This window comes from Pseudonaja textilis, chromosome 4, assembly GCF_049901715.1.
Source record: "Pseudonaja textilis isolate UNSWEBS1 chromosome 4, rPseTex1.2, whole genome shotgun sequence".
Taxonomy (NCBI): Eukaryota; Metazoa; Chordata; class Lepidosauria; order Squamata; family Elapidae; genus Pseudonaja; species Pseudonaja textilis.
Genome location: NC_141993.1, coordinates 2,313,529 through 2,333,420, shown reverse-complemented (window position 1 = coordinate 2,333,420; position 19,892 = coordinate 2,313,529). Strand labels below are relative to the sequence as shown.

The following is a 19,892-nucleotide window of genomic DNA, read 5'->3' as shown; positions in this document are numbered from 1 at the left end:
CATTATCATTTTTAATGTAACATTGCAATGGTTTCCATTCTACATAGAGTATGGGCAAAGAAAAACCATTGCTAAGGCTATGGCTCTCACTTTACTCATCACCACCTAGTATATTAAGAGTAGCAATTTTAATTACTCATCTATTTACAGATCACTGGGATGATGGAGAGCATCCTTAAGTGATTTATGAGGAACTATTTTCCAAAATGCCAATTGTGCTAAGATAAAGAAATAAGAAAGCTGGGTCACTGTCCTTGTAGACAACATTTGATATGACTTTATATAAATTTTAAAATTTTAAAAGATGATGCAGTAAAAGTGCTACACTCAATTTGCCAGCAAATTTGGAAAACTCCATAGTGGCCACAGGATTGGAAAAGGCCAGTGTGAGTTTCCCAAAGAGATAGAAAATCTATCCGGCTAGCAACAATGAGACACTGTTAACGTAGTTAAACTAGATTTTGGGGCCACTTTCTAACACTTTGCTAGTTTTCTTCTGACCAGTCGTGAGAAGTAGTTGGTTAAGGCTACGCTCTCCTTTTTAAAATTGCTCAGTTTTCCACACACCTTTCCTGTTAATTGTTTATACAGGCATGTATCAGGTGTACATTTAGTTCTGGTTTTTTTATTGCACTTGAAAGGAGTGTTTCCACCTTGCTTATGAATATCTTCCACAGGATCCTCTAAACCTGTAGAATGGAGTAGAAGCCTAGGGAGTTTGTGGGATAAGGTAAGGGGTGTAGTGGAAACTGTTTGGTGACTTCCTGCTAAAAAGGTAATTTAGCTCTCATTTTTTTCCCTTGGGAAAGGTGCACCTTCATTTCCAGAGAAGGTTTCATGGAGGCAGCACTTTCTTCCTTTCATTGCCATCTAAGAGTGATGGAAGCATGAAAGCCATTGCCAAATAAGATTTCAAAGCTGGGGTGAGGGATATTGACACAATGTTGTCACTGACACAAAGCAGAAGTCAATGGGCAAGAAGGCTTCATTCCCCAAAATGATATTGAAATGAAATGTCATTCATCGTTTTGCAGAAAAATACATCACATGAAGTTAAGTTGTTGAATAAAGAGAGAGATGATGACGCTTTCCTTATCCAATAGAGTGAGCATTCCTAGTGGCTCCTTGACCCAGCCTTATCTCTATTAAGACCAAATGTCCATTCCTGAGCTGAGGACTATGACAGGTGGGGATAGCTGGTACATGTATCAATGGGTGCCAAATGAGAAATAGCATGTAATGGTGAAAAATCTCCATTCACAAATAGCCAATGTTTGTGCTGGGTTCAAATCCAGCCTCACTTGGACCTGGAAGGACTAACTCTTTCTGCACACACAACACAAATACGCTGAAGGCAGAGCGGATTCAAGCATAGATTTTAGGGGGCTTCCGTCTCTGAGCTTCTACTAAGTGAAATGCATCCTGGAAGAGCTTGTGTTGCAATCAGCTTTCTGCATTTCTCTTTCACTCGAGTGTCCATTCATTGGGTCTCACACTGGGAAACCTCTAATGCAAGGGTCCCCAACCTCTGGTCCATGGGCCAGCACTAGTCGGCAGCCTGCCAAAACTGGTCTGCACAAACAAGTAAGGCCCCATCCATGGGATGCAGGTGACATCAAAACCACACCCCCTCCAGTCCATGGAGAAACTTCTCCCCATGGAACTAGTCCCTGGTTCCCAAAAGGTTGGGGGCCACTGCTCAAAGGAGCCCTGGTAGATGTCTCCTTTGGTCCCTAAGCACTCAGTTAAGTGGAACCCACATGGAGAACAGACCACACAATTCAGCTGCCTAATTTCCTCACCATCCTTGTACAAATTAAAGGACACTACCTGCCTTAGGTTGCCAGTCATCTGAAAACAACGGAAGTATTCTCAAGATCCAGCCTTCCTAGTCATGGAGCAGTGAAGCTGGACAGGCCATGGTGGCTGTGGAACACTGAAGAAGGCCTAAGTCTTAAAAACAGGAGAGCTTTTTCCTAAAAGTCAGCCTTCATCAACACAAAGCAGCAGAGCAGGCATTCACGGCTGTGGAACAGAGAAGCTGGGCCAGCCTTCTTGGACATGGCTCTCAGGAATACAAATGAAACAATGGAGCTCACAGGCACCTGCCAGACAAGCAAAAAGTGCCTGGGAGCAAAGTGATAGTTTATTAATTTGGGAAAAGCTTCTTCAGCAGCAATTGTGAGAAAAGCCTCTTGGGACATCTTAACAGGCAGAGAGCAGGAACTGATAATAACTTTTTGAATAATCTGCATTACTACTTTAAGCAGTAGACTCAATGAAATCCCAGCAATTAATGTTTCTTGAAATAGCAGAAAACAACAGAAAGGAAGTAGATTAAATTAGCCAGGACTGAAGTGTAACTTAGGACATCAGTTTGTAAAACCTGACCTGGCTGGTGTCCTAGGAATAAGGTTTTGGATGTCAGTCAACCAGCCCCATTTATGGTACATTCAGGCTTCTAGATGCAGGTTTACAAACTCCACTTTCCCTGTCTGTGGAAGAGAGCCTGTCTGTTCTGTTTCAGAGGGGGAGAGGGGCACACAAAAGTTAGGGATACTCCTGGATGATTGAGATGCCTCCACAGAAGTCCAGGTGAATGGACTTCTAGAGAATAGCTGTGTTAAAATAAAAGGCAGGACCAGCGCAAAGCACACTGTTACTGGGGTCCAATCAGCCATGGAGAAGTTATTCCAAAAGCAAATTGGAGGTCTTTCAAAGATTGTGGCTTCATGAGAGGAACTTTAATTACTCAAACATCTACTGGGAGATAAATTCTGCCAAGCGTGGTTCCAGAAAATTCCTGACATGCCTTGCAGACAAATTTCTGCTTTAGAGTATGAAGGATAAAAATGGCATTCGGAGCATTAGAAGTTCTAACATAATCCCTATAGATTCCAGCAACTGCTTTGCATTTTTCTTTTGTTAGCTATACCTCTTCTTCTATATATATATTCTTCTATATATGTGTGTGTGTCAGCTGGTGCTCCATTCAAAATCCAAGAAAAAAAATACTTAGACTCCATTAATTAGAGAAAAGATATCTTTTACTGGAAACCAAGTGGTAGTATCAAAGGAATTCTGAATCTGAGCGCGTAAATCACATATACAAAGTGATGGCAACGTTTCCACCCACAATAATTCAATCTATCCATCCAATAAAAAGTTGTGTGCAACATCATGCGGGCATCTCCAGGTGGTGATGAGGCCTCTGTCCGTTGACCTTGACATATTTTGATAAAGAGCTGCACTTGCGCATAGCATAGGAAAGAAACATAAGCAAGAAACTTCCCCCTCTCAACTTATACAGTTCTTTTTTGTAAAACCTCCAGCTTCCTCCCCCCGTTACTTATGACAGCTGAAAGATGCAAAGTAAAAGGAGGAAATCTTGAAGGCTGACAGTATGCCTTTTTCTATTCAACTTTTTAGAAAGCTCTGTTTTTATTCACATTGCTCTCTTTAATTTTTTTCCATTTTTCATTCTTATAGGAATTGCTTGCCACTGTACCTCCAGTCTCTCAATTTGTAGGATTTCCATTCTCCAGGGACATTTTTCTCCTTCAGCATTTCAAGCCATTGGGTCCAATCTACCTTCCCTCAGAGGTCATCAAAATCTTTTTTTCTGAAGTCTAATATGTAGTTCAAAGTCTTCTTAGTTCATCCTGGATATTACAAATAACAAGATTATCTTGTTATTTGTAAATAAGATTTTCCCAAGATACAGCCATCTTCTACCAATCAGCCAACTAATTCCTCTTGGTTTATGAGTACAAGGCCTATATAGTGTTCTCTGTCACACAGAGATATACATACACTGTTCCCATTTCTATCTTCTGGTAAGTAAGGTTTTCAGGAAAAGAGGACATGAATTTGCAGAACCTCTTACTCTTGACATTTTTTTATTTCCGGCAATATCAAGGTAACTGAAATCTCCCATTGTTACTTTTCTGTACCTCCCTAAGTTTGTTTGTCAGATAAAAGGCCTAATTCATATCTTTTGCCTATCCAGGTAGTCTGTAATAAACTCCTACAACAGTATCATTTTTGTTTGTCTCTCTGTTCTATCCCAAATACTCCCAATATGATTTTCATGCTCTAATCTATGAATAACTGTGCGGGCAACACCTTCTCCCTTGCTAGGTGTTTGTTTTTTCCCATAAGTCGGTAACTTTCCATGGCTATGTTCAAATGTATTGTGGAAAGGGAACTTCACGAGGACAGTGGTGTCACCCAAGCAGGAAAAGCCCAAAGGGAACATCAAGCCAGCCATAAAACAAACTTGCATAGGAAAAGAAATCAAATAAAAGGTATTAAAGAAGCCCCTTAGACAAAAACCCAAATAATTAAGAAAACTAGGGAAACAAGAAAAGAAAACCCTTACAAACACAAGACATGCCAAATCAGCAAAACAAACAGACAAAAGACACAAAATATATTGCAAAGGAGACAGGCAGGAGATTGCCACAAAACAAATATAAGAAACCATTAAGCTAAAAAAGATTAGGATGAAACCGATAATCCAATCAAACCACCCTGCAAAGTTTGCCTTCTGCACCCCGCGGAGTTTACCCTCCGGCGGAAATGAAGACAACCCCTGACAGGATTTAAAATATTAAGAAATACAAATACAAGCACTCACACACAAAATGAGAAAAAGGTATAAAAATCAGGACTTACCATACAAAGGTAGCTAGCCCAGGAACGCAGACTTCTTGCTATCTCTAGCCTTCCTGAAAAATAAAAAGATCCAGCTTTCGAGCAGTTGTCCATATCCTTGCACCGGAGCTCTCCCAGCGGAAAAATCGAATCCTCAGAAGAAAGGCATTTTGACAGCCTTTCAACAGTATCATCCCACCAAATTTCTGTGATCCCTATGGCATCATATATGTCCTCTTCTATTAGCTGTGGTTAGTGAGGCTAGTTAGGTTTATTTTTTCCTTCTGTTCAATTCTGTCCAGTTCTCATAGCCTGCCTGGACAAGCCTCTGCAGTGTTCTTGGCAAGGTTTTTAAAAAGTGGTTTGCCCTTATCGCTTCCTAGGACTCAGAGAAATTGACTAGCCAAGTCAGCTTTGTATATATGGTAGGAATAAATTTCCCAGAAGCTTCTTGGATGAGAAGCAAAACGTCTTCAAAAGCAAAAACAAGAAAGTCCAGTTGCCTCCCAAAGCACCTTTGGGATAACCATGACCGGAATGACTGAGAATCTCTACAGACTTTTAGCTATACAATTTGGGATGAACACCCTTGAAATGGTGTGGGAGTAGCAATGGATTTCCAGAGAGAAACTGCAGACTACAGGAACCATTTGCACTACTCAGGTGACCCTGAGGACATAGATAAACCTCCAAGTGCTTCAACAACCCTCGAAAAGGATGCAAACGACCAGCTGTCTGTAAGGAATATAAATCCTGACTGTCTTGTCAGAGCTGAAGAAGCTTCTTGAATGAGAAGTGAAATGTCCTTTTTCTGTATCTTTTACAGAGATGGATTCGTAAACTGTACAGATGCAGAGTTATCTGTACAGATAACTCAACAAGACGTCCATAACAAAGAACATTTATTGGTTCATCAGGTATCTTCATAACTCATGTTTGTGATGAAGTTCTTCTTTAATGACCAATCCCTTTGTATATCTGCCTTGTAGTAAAAGATGGTTATCTCCTAACCCATCGCATAGTGATAGAAAGAAGGTGCCATGAGTAAGTTCAGACAAAGAATGAGGAAAACTTTCCCCAACCCTTCGAGGGTCAAACTAATGACCAATCAGGATTACAGGTGTAGTCACGTGACATGAACTACATTTCCCAGGATACCTTTAACTACATCTACCACGATGCATTCCCTTGATGGGACAGCTCATAATTCCTAAGTAACTATCCAATTCCCATAGACTGGCCGGGACAGCACAGTCCTCAAAGCAAAAACAAGAAAGTCCAGTTGCCTCCAGAAAAAGCACCTTTGGGACAACCATGATCTGGATGACTGAGAACCTCTACAGACTCCCAATCTCCCAGTTTCTATCTTAATGCTATGTCGAACTGGCTCTCACATATACTTAGTTTTATTATACATAATGAAGGATTCTAAGTATAATAAAAAGAGTTTCTTTAGATGTATGTTTTAAAGTAAAAAGGATCAGTATTTCACTGAAGAATGTATCATGCTAGGAAGTAACAATAAAAAGGTAGAGTTACTCATCTTCTGTTTGGATTCCATCTTTTCAGACAAAAAAATGTGTATACAAATATCATTGTGAAAGAAAATCTGAGGAATAAGATTGGAGCTTGGAACTGACAGAAGCATGCTTAGGAAATGCCTCAGTATTCATATCTAAGATAGACCAATCCTTAGATAATGACTGGACTAGTGGTCCAGTCCCCTATTATCTTTGAGAAATTATTTCAACAAAGCATTTGACAAAAACCTTAAAGGCATGCTGATTATTTAAGTAGATAAGGATAGCATGACAATTAGATGGATACTTCTCTGGCTCAAAAAACATACTTGGAATCCTCATCAATACTTCCTCATTACTTGGGGAAGAATTCCTTATTCTTCAAGATTTTATTAATTCCCAGGATGAAGACATAAAGGGAATATTATCATACAAGCAGGTGACATAATCACTAAATAAAACAAAAATAAAATTAGAATTATCTTAACAGGTCTGAGCTGAAAGTCTTATGGTAACCTTTAATACAGAGAAGTGCAAAGTTCTTCATTTAGCAAACAAAAATTGAAAGTCCAGGTATAGAATGGAGAATATTTGTGTTGGATTTGTTCAAATGTTCTTAGAGTAGTAGTTAATTGCAAATTGAACTTGAATCTGTCGAGTGACATTTTTCAAGAAGAAGAAAAACCAGTTTTTGGCTTCATGACCAGAGGTGTAATTTCAAATGCACAGGAAGGAATTGTTCCACTTAGTTCTGTTTTGAATAAACCACACTTTGAGTACACTTAAGCAGAATGCTGAAGTGGGTGACCTGAATTAAGTACTATAAAGAGTAATTTAAAAATATTTGGACTATTTCACCTCAAGAAGACTAGAATATATAGCAATCTTCAAGCGCCTGAAAAAAAAAATCCCACAAAAGAAAGTCAGTTCTTTCTCACTCCAAGCTTCAGGGCATGGAACAATAGATTAATTTACAGGAAGGCAGATTTCAATTGAATATTAGAAATATGTTCCTAACAGTGAGAGCAATTTGATAGTGAAACCAATGACCCAGAGAAGTTGTGACATAAGAAACATCACCTGCAGAATTTAATATGGATGAGAATATTAATGATAAGGCAAATATACCAAAACTCACTCCCAGAACCATTTGGTCACAGGCCAATGAAACAAAAAGTATTATGAAGAAAAAGCCAACAGCTAATTTTCAAGGCACCAGCTTATTTTCCTTAACCAACTCTGACCCTGGTGTCTCATGACACAACATCAATGACAAATTCAGAAAATGAAGGACCAAAAAGTTCTGGCTTGATTCTTATTTAAAAGCCTGTTTCTGGGATCTGACAGATTTGTGTCAGACTTGCCCAGGTAGGTCCCTAGGAAAGAAAGACCCTCAACTCCATTTAATTGAAGTGATAGGGTCTCTTACTAGAAATTAGTGGTTGAAGCAAAAGCAAGCTAGAAATAAATCTCCCACGCAAACGTCTACAAACTTTTCATCTTCGTTCCAGCCCTACTCCACCTTGACCATTTGTCTTCATTCAATGGTGTGCCACTTAGATGTTTTGGGAACTGCTTGGATGTTTGGTGCAAATCACATTCCTTTCTTAGACTCAGGGCTCCTCAGCCTTGAAGACCGGACCAAGCTGATTCACTCCTCTGGTTTCTGTCAAATCTGTCATCCCCCCCCCCCCCTCCACTTTCTAGTCATCTCTACCCTGTTATATGCCAATTGCCTATTTCCTCTCCTTTAGTTTTAGGCATTCTTGTCAGAACCGCAAAGTAAATTGAACTCTGCGATCCAATATAATTCTCTCTGGAGCTCCATGCACATGCTGCATGAACAGTTTAGCTAAGATGCAAGCAGAAGATATGTTTTGGCATGGCACAAAGTGCACCTGTTTAAAAAATAGATCAGTTATCACCCAAATAGCAGTAGCACTTAGACCTATATACTGCTTCACAGTGCTTTACAGCCTTCTCTGAATGGTTTATAGCGTCAGTATATTGCCCCTAACAATCTGGGTTCTCATTTTATTGACCTCAGAAATATGGAAGGCTGAGTCAACCTTGAGCTGGTGGGACTCGAACTGCCAAATTGCTGGCAGCCAACCGTCAGGCAGAAGTAGCCTGCAGTACTATATTCTGTGTCTCCATGGATCATGGTATTCCCTGAACTCTCTGACAGCTCTACTATAAAATCCATTGAAATCTCTTTCCGTGGTACTTTGGGCTCCACCACAATCTATTTCTATGCTCTTGTGGGAAATGCGGTATCCTAGATAGTCAATCTTGCCCTGGTGAAATTCACACTTGGACACCTTGGCACACAGCTGAGCTGCCCTAAGTTTCCTTAAATATGGCCCTGACCAATTTCACGTGTTCAGCCATGTTTCGGTGTAGGTCAATATGTCACTCAGGTAAACAAAAAACCCTTTATACAGGTGCTCATGCAGTACTTTGTTTATCAGCTGCATGAACATGGCTGGAGCCTCTTGCAACCCAAAGGGGAGTACTCAGAATTTATTTATTTATTTATTTATTTTATTTATTTGTCAATTGTTTACGAGATAATAAGTAAAAGTGTATACATAATTATGAATACATGAAATGAGTACATATAAGAAAAATGAAAGAAAAATAAAAGAAACAATAGGACAGGGATGGTAGGCACGTTGGTGCACTTACGCACGCCCCCTACAGACCTCTTAGGAAAGGGGTGAGGTCAATAGTAGACAGTCTAAGGTTAAAGTTTTTGGGGTTTGGGGAAGAAACTACAGAGTCGGGTAGAGTATTCCAGACATTGACCACTCTGTTGCTGAAGTCGTATTTCCTGCAATCAAGCTTGGTGCGGTTAACCTTGAGTTTGTATCTGTTGTGTGCTCTTGTGTTGTTATGGTTGAAGCTGAAGTATTCATTGACAGGTAGGACATTGCAATGTATGATTTTATATACCATGCTTAAATCAGACCGAAGACGGCGTAATTCAAGGTTTTCTAGTTCTAGAATTTCAAGTCTGGTGGCATAAGGTATTCTACAACAAGTAGAGGAGTGGAGAACTCTTCTTGTGAAATATTTCTGGACTTTCTCAATTGTGCTAATATCAGATACGTAATGTGGGTTCCAGACTGATGAGCTGTATTCGAGTATTGGTCTAGCAAATGTTTTGTATGCTCTAGTTAGTAGTGTGATATTACCAGAGAAAAAGCTACGTAAGATTAGGTTAACAACTCTTAATGCTTTTTTGGCTATGTAGTTGCAGTGGGCACTAGCACTTAGATCATTAGAGGTGAGTATTCCAAGGTCCTTTACAGAGCTTGGATCATCAACAAGATCTTGACTATTCAGCTTGTATTTTATTTTCGGATTTTTTTTGCCAATATGTAAGACAGAGCATTTATTTGTTGAGATTTGAAGTTGCCATTTGTTTGACCATTCTGATACACAGTCAAGATCTTTTTGGAAAATATTCCAGTGGATGATTAAAAGCTTTCCTTAATTTGGACTTATAATAGTTACTCATGTCCAGCTTTATAGAGATTTTCCCTTTGGCAAGGTGCGTTAACATGTCCATGAGGAATAAACATTTTCCATGCAAACAACATTAAGGCTGTGATAGTCAACACATATATGAATCTTTAATAGCCTCCTCTAGTTCACATAAGGATTCCATTTTTCTAGACCCAGAACTAGTGCTGCTCCATACCTGGCACCACAACGAAGCTCAGGATATCTGTGTGGGGACCCATCTTCATCTCTATGGATTCAGTGATGAAAGTTGCAGAGCCTCCACCCCTCCTCCGCTACTGACTTGTCTGGCAAAACACTATGGGCATTTTAAGTTCTCAAAGCCACAGGCCCAACTTTTTAACTATTGCAGGTTTGACCAAGCACCTGGTGCAAACCAAGTCCAAGAGGGCCACCAAGCTTCCCTTATGCCCTGTGGAATGTACTATCAGTTCTATGGATGGTCACTAGGATTACAGGGCAATTTAGCAAGTGGTCATCATCTTTGTCCATGTCACTTCCCAGTGGTCTTGCATCAGAGTGATCAGAATGGTCTTGTGGATGAGAGGACTGTTAAGCAATTTATTTTAACATTGTGTGTTATTTGATTACATGAATGTCATGCTGTGCTAAATTACTATATAATACAGCGTTTTTGCACAGTGTTTTTCAAACTTGCAATTTTAGAATGCTAGCTAGAGAATTCTGGGAGCTAAAGACTGAATTTTCTTCAGTACAGAATTATGAGATGAGGAATTTCTGTAGGAATAAACCAATCATATTTCCAAAGTACATGGGACATTGTCTAGGAATATTAAGCAAGAAAATTCATACATTTGAAAGAAAGATAAGAAGACATTAAATAAAGAATAAAAAACACTTAAATGGTTATTTACAGGGGCAATATTTTACAGGGCCAATTTTATGCATCAAAAATAAAGATTAAAAAAGACTAATTCAGATTGAATTTTCCACAGAACCAACTATTTATCTCTGAATTTATAATCTGTTTAAAAAGCCAGTGTAAATACAATTATATCAGAGTTTGTAGCAATTCAGCCAGCACACAAACAAATAATTCAGCAGAATTCATTATATAGAAGAAACTTCTTTATATACAATAACATAAAACATGATGCATGTATACTGTTATGTCTCACCTTTACAAAGGAGGTGAGAAGTCCAAATTCCAATTGAATACAAACAAGCAAGCAAATCCAATAATTATAGAGTTAACTCCTCGAGCCAATAAAGTTCTTGGCAGTCTCACACACGCTGTCTGCCAAGTCCAACAAGAAAGCAGGAATATAAATCACACAAGCTATCACAGCACAGAATAATCCAGAGCTCTCTGAATAAGTCACACGTTGTCCCATACGAAACTCTCAGAGTGAACACACCCACTTTTATTCCCTGTGGGGTGTGTCAGTCCCTCAGCTCAGTCTCTGATTCATCCCTTCCTCCTGCATTGCAGCTCACACTTTTGCCTGCGACGCTGCCTTGCATCAAGCCAGCATTCCTCTGCTTGATTCTCAGTCAGAGACTCTGATATGCTCTCCTCCTTTACCTGATTAGCCTCAGGTTTTCCCTCTCGGTTATCTGCCGACACCTGAGGCACAATCAGGGAGGAAGGCATTGCCGAAGAGGAAGGTCCTGGGGAGGAAGGCATTTCCAAATCCTCCTCTTCTCTATTGTCCGAGTCTTCATCCTCTAACAATGCAGGCTCAAACCTCAGAGCCACAACATATACAATACCCATGCAGCTCTTGCAAAGTGATAGAAAGAAGAAGTAGCAAGTACAAGAACTCTCAAGCAAAGAGACAAACAAACTCATATACACAGAACAGTTAAGCTAAGCCATACCCAGCTCCAAACTGTCTCAGTTACCAAACAGTTCCTATTGGCTGACTTGTTGCCATGCCTATTCCAGTTAATGAATCCTTATACACTGACAAATTATTTAATTTTTAATTAACTCTGTTTTTAGTAAACGTCCTCCCTGCACTTGAAGTGTAGTGGGGAGGGGAGCACTGTGGCTGAGGGAGAATGGGAGCCCTGAAAAGTAAATCATAATCCAAGTAAAGATTCTCACAAGCTGAACTCAACTCCTGGTGACAGCATGGCCACTGTCTTCATCCAGAATGTTTATTTAACTCTATGGTAGCCTAACAATCTGTAGGTTTGATGGTCTATCCAGGTCTGAACCTCCTTGGACTTTTGCGATCTGTCAAGTTTGAGGATGCACGTTGATTCAGCTGATATCATGTTACAATCAGGAATACAATCCACCATTATGCAGTGAATCAACATATACAGACAATGACAGCCTAATCAGTTGTTTTTTTCAGGCATAGAAAAATGGTGGCCCTTATCCATAAGTTGATGATAATGATATTAACACTTAGATGGATATACAGTACCAATGTCTTAAACAACTAGGTACAAAACAAATTTCTCAACTAACTGGGTGGTTAGATTTGATTACCGAAAGGGCATCTCCCAACTCTATGATTCAGTGGTTCTATAATTGTATGTCAAGATACAACTGTGTAACAGCAACTGTGAATATTGCTGTGGTAATGAAAATAAATACTTCTCAAATACACTGCTATACATAAGTACACAAATGATATAAATGTAAGCAAAAGATGTAATTCATATGCATTCTGATTTCACAGATATCCCTTCCCCCCAATAGTCCATTAAATTGAGGTTTGCATTATGATTTTCAGAAAAATATTACTGTAGACTTCCTATGCCTGACAAGATTATTGGTGGATGTTTTCTACAGATTGTGTTTCCTTTTGCTATTGATTGCAGCCTTACACATACTAAAGCAAAGAAATTGAAGTAAGAGGTTGCTGAACTGGTTGTGGTATTCTCACTAGGGTAAAATACCTTGCATTGCTTTCAAAATACAGTGATTTGCATTTATATATTTGTGACAAATCTCAAGTTATGGAATGGTACAACAGTGCCCCCCTAAGTCCAGTAAACTGACCCCATGTTGAAAGACCTGAATTCAGTTTTTCCCCAAAGTCTGCCTCGTAATCCCATTTATGTGTAAACTAAGATACAACTAGTAAAAATCAGACTGTGCCTTTTCCTCATGGTGCATTAGCAAAGGTAGGCCAAGGACATCATAGAAGAAGAACAGTTCTGGGATGAGCAAAATGCCAGATTCACTAAAGAAGCTGGCTATCTCAACCTATAAAACTGAGAATAAGTGTTTAGGATAAGTTAAATGCTTGGAAGCAAGAAAGAAGGCCTGTCTGAGAACATCCAAATGACAGACACCTGAGTCATTCTCTGCTAAAATCCAAAGTCTTGTCCAAAGTGGTAATTAAGCAACTGGTATAGAGGTTTGTGTGCATATGATGTTTACCTTCCTTCTGTTTGCCTTTCCCTAATAAGTATTTTTATCCATTCAAAATTTCATTTTGCTTGGTTTTATAGGGAAATTTCTCACAGAATTACTCCTGTCTTTCTTTTTGAAGGTAGATAGTTGAAACTAATGGAGCTACAATTTCAAAGGACGTTCAAGGAAGTAGATTATCTGGATTCTGTTCAGTCAGTGTTTGGACTGGTATAGCACTGATTGATTGCACTTGTGAAGGACCTTGGAGTACTCATCTCTAATGATCTAAGTGCTAGAGCCCATTGTAACTACAAAGCCAAAAAGGCATTAAGAGTTGTTAACCTAATCCTGCGTAGCTTTTCTCTGGTAATATCACACTACTAACTAGAGCATACAAAACATTTGCTAGACCAATACTCAAATACAGCTCATCAGTGACAGATCCCTTCTGTGGGGTTCCTGGTGAAAAAAAGTCATAGCAGATTTGCTATGAATCCATCTGATTTTTTTAGGATTCCTGTTCAGTCAAGGTACCTCAATCTGCTTTGGAAAGGAGGGAGAGAGATATGGATGGATGGACAGATGGGTGGACAAATGCATTGGATTCTTAATCCAAAGCCCAGTAATACTTAGCCAATCATCATGAAAACCTCAAAAATGTAATGAATTATGCAATTTTACACTAAAAAGAATTTTTGACAAAGGTTTTGAAAGGAATTTATCTGGAAAAAGAGAGGAGGGACACAAGAAAAACAAAGAGAGAATTTCAAATAGATCAGCAAAATCATTTCAGCTAACCTAAAGACAAGCTTAATTAATACTCAGATTGATATCTCCGGGGAATACCAGAGCTGTAAATTAGATTGAGAAGTTAGGAAAACAAGGAAGAAGGTAATGGAAATTCATTTCCATTTTGTGCCAAGAAAACAACATGAATATGTCTGTGTAATCACCAGGAATCAATCTTAACTCTTAGGAGACCTTACTTAGTTTAATCCAACTTGCTTCAGAATCCTGAGTTTATGACCAAATGCAATCCATTGATCTGATACAGCATCCTGCATTTCTAAATGAACGTTATTAAAAAGATTTTTAATTTCTGGCATCAAAGTTTTACCAATTTTTCAAAACGGAGACCATACCCCCATCTATCCTTCAGTTAAAGGACATATGATGTTCAGTTTTTAACAAAACCACATTTCTGAAGTCATTTTTTAATTTAAAATCGCTTTCTCAAATTATGCATCCTTATGTGATAAAGGAGTGGCCAGAATTATTGGTAGAAAGCAGATCATCTCTTCTCTACTAACAGATGGGTGGAAATTTTATCCAGCCTGCAAATTCACCAAGCAACAATTACATGGAGGCAGTACTGTTAACTAGAACCATGTTTGCAATAATGGTCAACTTCCCAATTCAGTTTAGATTTTTTTTTAAAATAAGCCCATATCCCTTCAAATTCTTCCAAAGGTCATTTGGGAAGTAATCATGTCTCTGCTTTATCTTATCTGAAACTGCTGAGATTTAGGAACTGGACATAAAGTTCTCACATCAGAGTTTTACTAAGAAAATAAGAAAGTGTTTATAAATATGTGGCATTACATTCTTATAAGGTTAGCGATGATATGTGTGCAAGAGAGTGAGAGAGAAGTACACTAAGTAGGTTAAGGACAACATTGTTGAATTGCACTATACTCTACCCTCAGAACCGGTACAATTCGTCATATATTCATTCTGATTCCATTGGAAATGCAACAGGAACTGAATCTTAGGATTTCCTAAGTGTGAGCTGCTGAAAAATTACCTGATCTGCAAAAACATAATGTTTTCTTTTTTCCTTCTTCTTTTTTTCTTTCTACGCCTCTTCTCCTTTGAGTTCCAGGGCTCCACTAAATACAATATCCACAGTTAGAGGAATAATAGCATGGTCCTGTTGCACATGCTGAAAAGAAGAAAGTGAGAACTTTTTTTGCCACAGTAGCACTAAGGTGAGTTCTTCATTGGGAAAGGGAATAAAAAAGGAACTATTGAGAAGTAAACAGCTCAGATATTGGTATCAAAATCACATCCCACAATTGCAAATGTTGGTGGCTTTACTCCATAGCTAATTTATTTAGAATTGTGAGAAATCTCTATTTCATTAGGCTGTGAAAGCCTCAATGTCAAAAAATGTATCCTTTCTTAGTATCATATTATTACTCCCTTGTTTCTCTGGATAAGAAGTTAAGCAAGTGGAGAAAATAGGAGGAGATATCACCTGGGAGTTTTCAAACCAATTAAGAAAATTTGGAATTAGGCAAGTAGTGCCCATTCTAACATCTGGTTTCTTTTTCAACCAGATGGCAATTGGTTCTTTCCCACTATATCCCAGGCCTGCTGTGGCTGTTAATCAATGCCAGGTCCCTTCATAATATCAACTACGATTTGATCATGGATAAGAAAGATAATCTGATAAATATTATCTATACCAATAATGGGAAGTTTTGTGCTGTAAGCTTTACTCAGTTGTACCACCTGATGCAAGATTATCTTAGAGTTAGGGAAACTAAAGCATAAACTATAGGAATTATATGTAATTCTTTAGACTTCTAGACTTGATTATGTGCTAGTCTAAACTGGTCAAGTAAAATGATGATTTTGTTCATATACAGAAGAACTGAATTGCCCAACAGTCTCTTTCCTTAAACCTAGCACAGCTAAGATGATAGTCCTGGATATATGGAATTGCATGCCAAGGCATAACAATTCAACCCACCATAAATAACAGTATAGACTTTTGATCGTATTTAGACTACAAAGCAGGAAAACATTACTTTAAAAAGTGAGGATTCATTTTGGTCCCTTTGTCATAATCCAATCATATCGAGTTTCATGTGAATTAGTCTATCTCACATCAGGTCTACTTTGTCAAATGCCTTTCTGAAGTCCAGGTATACTATGTTGACAGAATTTTGATGGTCTGCTAATTTAGTTACTATATCAAAGAAAAATATAAGGTTTGATCTATTTTTAACATGTTGGCTTCTAGTAATCACCTTGTTCATTTCTAGCTACTCACTAATCCTCTGCTTGATTATCTTTTCTGGGATTTTCCCTGGTGCTGATGTCAAATTGATTGACCTATAATTTCCTGGATACATTTTTAATTATTTAATTTAATGAATTAAATTAAATTAATGAATTAAATATATGAAATAATTCAGCTTCCACTGAATAAAAAACACTGGAGGTACAGTATATGACATCTGTAACACTGACTTTATTTACAAGCACACAATTTAGCCCAATGGCCAAAGATCCTCATATTCATAATTGGTAGATAGGATATTGGGGTCATCAGAGCTTCAGGAAAAGAGAAATCTCTTTCTCACCTCACCTCCTCATTCTCAAGCTTGCCTTTGTAACTATACCTGGAGAGCAAGTATATTCCCCTCTTTGTTAGGTCTGCACTGTGTTACACATCCATCTCCAGCCAGTATAAGTCAAAGATAGAACAATAGTCATATTGAGCATTTATGCTTTTACTGTAAACCGATTTATTTTTAAAAATCATAGCAATTGCTCAAAAGTTACATAGAGAATCTATGAAATTTTAGCATTTTAGCGTTTCATTCTGGCCCATTTTCCATTCAAGGAAAGCATGAAGCATTTCCATAGAAGCAAGAATGCAATAAGATAATTTTCTGTCTCTGTTGCTACGCTTGCTAAAAGCTTTTGTTTAAAAGTTTCCCATTGTTGATGTTTTCTTTTTTCCTAGATAACCACCAAGGTACTTTCTGAATATCTTTAATGGACCATTAACTAGCTCTCTCCAAGCTACAGTTGGGATGGAAAGGAAATGCTGAGTCCTATGAAAACATCACAATCAGATAGATAGAACACCTTTGGGAAGGAAAATTAATACAGTAGAGAGGAGGTGCAAGACTCCTTCCTCTTCTTCCTCTCTTTTGCAAAACACACAAATACATACACAAACATGCACACAGAGAGGCAGTTCTATATATCAGAAAAAGAGAGATAAAAATTCTTTAATTGAATGCATACAAATAGAAGAAAATATGCAAGATAGCACTTGGATTTAAAGCATGGGCACCAAAGCCTACCTGTCCACAAAAGAACATCATAGCTACATGGCATTGCAGTCTTGATGCTTAGAATATATTATACCAAGAATCAAGCAGGAAAAAGAGATATCAGCTGTGCCTTCATTTACAATCCAAGAAAGAAAACCTTAGACTCCATTAAAATAGGGAAAAGTACTTTTACTCGATTTGAAGTGATAGCAACAAAAGGAAAGCAGGATCTGAGGCAAATAGGTGCAGAAATTACATATTGAAAGTTATCCCAAGTTCCCTTCCACAGGAGTTCAAACTGGTCATCCAATCTGAGGTGTATATGATGCCATGTGGGGTACATCTTCAAGTGGTTTCTCACACATCTGGTATGCCAAGACAGTTGACCTTGGCTTAGAAGAGATAAGTGTATGCAGTTGCGCAGTAAGAAGGAAAGTGTCCCCTCCATTTTAGTTCACACATCTTGCATTCCAGCACCCTTCCTTCCCCTCAAACACCAAATTACCCCTCCCCCCATTTCCATGGCAGCCGACAAGAGTCAAGCAGCTAAAGATGTCAGGAAAACTTCTTGGAGGCTGACAGGAGGCATTGATGTAATTTCAGTGCCATTTTTCCAGAAAAAATCCTATAATGTGATTCTGATTCAGATATACGGAAACCCTATACATTACATTCCATGTATATATTACAGAAACAGCATGAGGTCACACAGTATATGTGGAAGATATGCAAAGCATATTTGAAAGCTAAATTCATAGTACGTATAACACAGCTGTATTAAAGTGAATCCTGAGCATCCTGAATCCTGTGGCAATCTTCACTTCTGAATGGAGTATTAAACTTTTCCTCATAAACTTTTTCTGTTTCTGTTCCCAGGAAAAGAACCAAAATATACTTCATTGACAAGAACTCTCTATGAAATGCCTAAATGGTAGTCAGTATTCCAGAAAAAAATATTAATCAGAATTGGTCCTATGTTAACAACCACACATTGAAAGCATTCTCGTTCATTCATTCTTTCGTTCATTCATTCCACTTTTAAGGTTGCCCACTCCTTAAACAACTCTATACATATTTCTAAAAATTTCCCTGCAAACGTGAAAGTAGAAGATAATAGGACAATGCAAATCAAATCAAAGTTATGAATTGAAATAATAAGATCAAATATTTGATCCAAATTGACAGGAAAACAATAAATCCTTCTTTTGTTATTTTTGTCCTCTACTCTCTCCAGAGTCACTTGCTTTGCTAGAATCCTCTGTCTGCATAGTATACTTGGACTTTAGTAAGGCATTTGACAAAGTAGACCACAGCCTATTTTTTGATAAGATAGAACAATGTGGGATAGACACCATCACCAGCAGATGAATTCACAATTCACTGACCAAATGCTCCCAGCATGTATTCCTCAATGGAGCTATATTTACATGGAAGGAAATATGCAGTGAAGTACTCAAGGTTCTGTCGTGGATCCAATTCTCTTCAACATCTTCATAAATGATCTGGAAGAAGATATAGAAGAAAAATTCCTCACTTTGGAAGATAGACTTGATTAGAAGAACTTAAGAGACCTGAATACTGAGCTATATCCAATAAAATGCAATTCAGGGGTGAGAAAAGTAAGATCCTGCACTTAGACAGGAAAAACCAAAAGCACAGGTACAATGGAATAGAATAGAATTCTTTTTTAAAAAAATAAATTTTATTAATGAAACAACAGAAAGAAAAACATTTAAAAACAATGAACATGATGCATACATCCCGACACACCTACTTGTCTTACATCCTCAAATAATACATATAACAAAAAGTGCAAATTTACATATATACATAAATATTAATCATCATTAATACATTTACTCCTTTCTTTTTTAAACCACTGGTAAAACTTCTCCCAGATTTTGTAATAATCAGATTCAGTCCTATCTTTTAACTCTTGAGTTACTTACCCATTTCAGCGCACATCCAAATTTTTCTAATTATTTCTATTTCATCTGGCATATCATTACATTTCCATCTTTGGGCAAGGACTAATCTTGCAGCGGTGGTGTCATGGACTATTAAATATATTATCTCTTTATTATATTTTCCCACATTGATTCCCAACAGAAAAATTTCAGGTCTAAATTCTAATTTTTTCAGCCAGTATGTCTAGACTTTTTCACGTTTCCATCATACGTGGTAGCATATTCCAATTTCTTTATTGTGTTTCCAGCATTTAGGGGATAGTTTTGGGTACATTCTTGCCAATTTTGATGATGGGATATGCCATTGATAAAACATTTTGTGTAAGTTTTCTTTATATGATGCCGCCAAAGTTATTTTTCTATTTCTGTCCCATAAAATTTGCCAATCATCCAAATTTATACCATATCCAAAGTCTTTCATCCAGGCCAACATCATTTCTTTCACCTTTTCCTCTTCTAATTTACATTCTAATAATACTTTGTAAGTTTTTTCAATCAGTTTCTCATCCGTTCCTAATAATATTTTATCTAATTCTGTTTTTCATCTACTAATACCCCATTCTTTCATATCTTTACTATACCTCGACTGTAATTGTAGGTAGGCCCACCATTCTATCTCAAATCCCAAATCTTTCAGCTCCTGTCTTGTTTTTTAATCTCCCCTCTTGCTAATATGTCCTCATATGTAATGACCTGCCCTCATCGTAATAATGGGTACATTAATGCTTCTAATGTAGATAGCCAAGTTGGTATTTCAACGGAAATTTGTTGTTTAGTTTTATTCCATACATTTAGTAGGGTCTGCCTAATT

The 19,892-nt window shown here is 37.9% G+C and overlaps 1 long non-coding RNA gene across 1 annotated transcript; it reads right to left on the bottom strand.

Moving 5' to 3' along the window:
• Nucleotides 1–11,445: 11,445 nt before the first annotated feature.
• LOC148125736 (uncharacterized) lies at nt 11,446–18,635 on the bottom strand. The gene is made up of 3 exons (XR_015743679.1): nt 18,542–18,635; nt 14,846–14,983; nt 11,446–11,907 (listed from the first exon to the last, which is right to left on the bottom strand). It is a non-coding gene; the product is annotated as an uncharacterized LOC148125736 (long non-coding RNA).
• Between the last annotated feature and the right edge of the window lie 1,257 nt (nt 18,636–19,892).